Below are 2,865 nucleotides of genomic sequence, written 5' to 3' on the forward strand. Positions count from 1 at the left end.
ATTTGTAAGATTCATGCCTATTCTGTGCAGTGGTAGTTTGTATATTTTTGCTGATGAAATTGTATTTATTCACATGAAGAGGATCTCCCAGAACTTTTGGATTTGAAGCCAGCAGGGCTTAATTTGGGGAGAGCCAGAGGGCCGTGGGAAGCAGACTCCACTCTTAAAGGGGGCATACAAAATCTCACATGCTCCAGGACCCTGGGCTGAAGCAATAATTTGAAAGCAGCCGGGGTCAGAGGCAGCTGCCGATCTTGAGAGCCTCCCAGAGAGGCAAGAGGCAGCTGGACTCACCCTGGGGACACAGCCACTTTGCGGAGCTCCATCGACCACGTGGACACCGGTGCTGGCAAGTGCCATTTTGGAATCCTCCCTGCAGCTCACCAGCACCAGTGCCCAGACCTGCCCATCAGCCTGTAGGCAGTAATACTAGGACAGGACAAGCTACTAGCCAGGCAGAGACGCAGCCCCACCCACAAGCAAGCCTGCTGCCTTAAGACTCCCTGGAGCTGGACCTGTCAATCAGAGGCCCCGACACACCACACTGGCCCTATACACCAATGAGAAGGCACTAAGCCCAGGACTCCAGGGTCCTGCAGTCGGAGCCTGGGACCTAGTTCCTGCCCACAGCAGGTCATCGCTAGCCCCAGGACCAGTTTTACCCATCAGTGGGTAGGCACCAGCCCTAGTATGCCCTGGACCCAGCCCCAGCCACCCATGGCCCAAAACACCAACTCCTGGACTCCTCCAGGGCCCTGAAGCCAGAGAACCCAAGAACCAGCTCCACACACCAGCAGGCAGACAACAGCAACCGGAGTAACTCCAGCCCTGCAGCCTGCCATACCAGGTAATAGGTCACCCACCAGCAGGCCCACACCAGCCCCAAGAGCCACTGAGTCCCAGCACAGTGTACCAGCAAGTAGACACCAGGTCTGGGACACTTTGGAGCTCTCAGCCAGCAGCTCTGGAATCTGGCCCCACACTGCAGTGTGTGGAAGCCCCCTTTGGGACATCTAGGACCCCACAGCCAGCCATGTCAGGAAGTGGCCCCACCCAACAGTGGACTGAAACCAGCTCTGGGACCCCCAGGGCCCTGCAGCTAGAGACCCAGGAACAGAAACAGAGTTCCACCCACCAGCGAGCTGGCACTACCCCAGGACACCCTGGGCCCCAAACTCAGTCAATGGCAGGACAAACCAGCCTCAAGATACCTTGGCATGTCAGCCAGCTGCCCCCAGAAACAGCCACACTCACCAGCAGGACAAGATGAACTTTGGGACACCTAGGACCCCATAGCCAGCAATGTAGGAACTAGCCCTACCTACGTCAGCAGAAGGCTATGCTTATTCATTTGATACTGATGCATAGTGGGGAGAGAAGTATGTTTTAGGCTTGCAGGATTATATGCAATAGAAATTATTGTTGTTTAGTAGCTCAGTCGTTTCCCACTCTTTGCCACCCATGAACTGCAGCATGCCAGGCTTCGCTGTCCTTCATCGTTTTCCAGGGGTTGCTCAAACTCATGTCCATTGAGTCAGTGAGGCATCACTGACTTGATGCATCCAAACATCTGATCCTCTGTCGTCCCCTTCTCCTCCTGCCTTCTCTCTTTCCCAGCATCAGGGTCTTTCCCAATGAATCGGCTCTTCGCATCAGGTTGCATCAGATGTTGCATCACATATTATGGGGTGGGGCCCCTTTGTTTTTGACCCCCAAGGAGCCTTTCTGCCCATGTGCAGTGTCTCTCCTGCCCTGAGAATGGGACATATGTGACCTCTTGATCTTGTACTCAAACAGAGAGCTCCTCTGTCTCTGCCAGAGCTGTTATCTTAAAGTGTCCTCAGGAGACAAAGCTTGACTATTTACCCTGTTACTCTTATTCTATTTCAAAGTGCAAGCCGGAGGCTGATTGTAAACATCTGGACTCAAGCCCACTTGCCTCCTTCCTTAGGAAATGTAAAGCAGAGGCTAGTTGTTAATGCTTGGCCTCACAAGAATACGATATTTCTTTCCATCTGTTTACGTCATCTTCAACAGCTCTCGTTAGGATGTTATAGATTAGGATCTTTATCCCTTCCCTACCTCTGCCTTTCCGTTTTGGTAATCATAAGTTTTCAAAGTCTGTTTCCATTTTGTTAATAAGTTCATTTGTACAATTTTTTAGGTTCCACATGTAAGGGACATTTGTCTTTCTCTTTCTGACTTTCTTCACTCAGTATGGCAATCACTATGTCCATCCATGTTGCTGCAAGTGGCATTATTTCATTCTCTTTATGGTTAAGTAATATTCCACTGTATATATGTACCACATATTCTTTATCCATCCCTCTGTTGATGGATATTTAGGTAGCTACCATGTCTTGGCAGTTGTAAATAGTGCTGCAATCAACATTGGGGTGCATGCATCTTATAGATTTGTGAGTACAGCTCTTTTGTCTCCTTAGGTTTATTCCTTGGCGTTTTTTTTTTTTTTTTTTTTTTTGGTGAGCAAGGCCCATAACTTTATTTTCAAAAGGAACTTTTAAAGCTTGACTTGTACATAGAGGGAAATGAAATATGCAGAGTCATGCAGAGTCAGCCCAAACATTACACCTGTTTTGTCTTTATCAAAACCAGGGTTTTTTCTGCATACCTTTCCTATAAACAATGTTGTGTACATTATCTTCTGGCCTTGGAGGCCTGTGGACATTTTTTTTAAATTTAATTTTATTTTTAAACTTTACATAATTGTATTAGTTTTGCCAAATATCAAAATGAATCCGCCACAGGCATACATGTGTTCCCCATCCTGAACCCTCCTCCCTCCTCCCTCCCCACACCATCCCTCTGGGTCGTCCCAGTGCACCAGCCCCAAGCATCCAGTAT

This window comes from Bos mutus, chromosome X, assembly GCF_027580195.1.
Source record: "Bos mutus isolate GX-2022 chromosome X, NWIPB_WYAK_1.1, whole genome shotgun sequence".
Lineage (NCBI taxonomy): Eukaryota > Metazoa > Chordata > Mammalia > Artiodactyla > Bovidae > Bos > Bos mutus.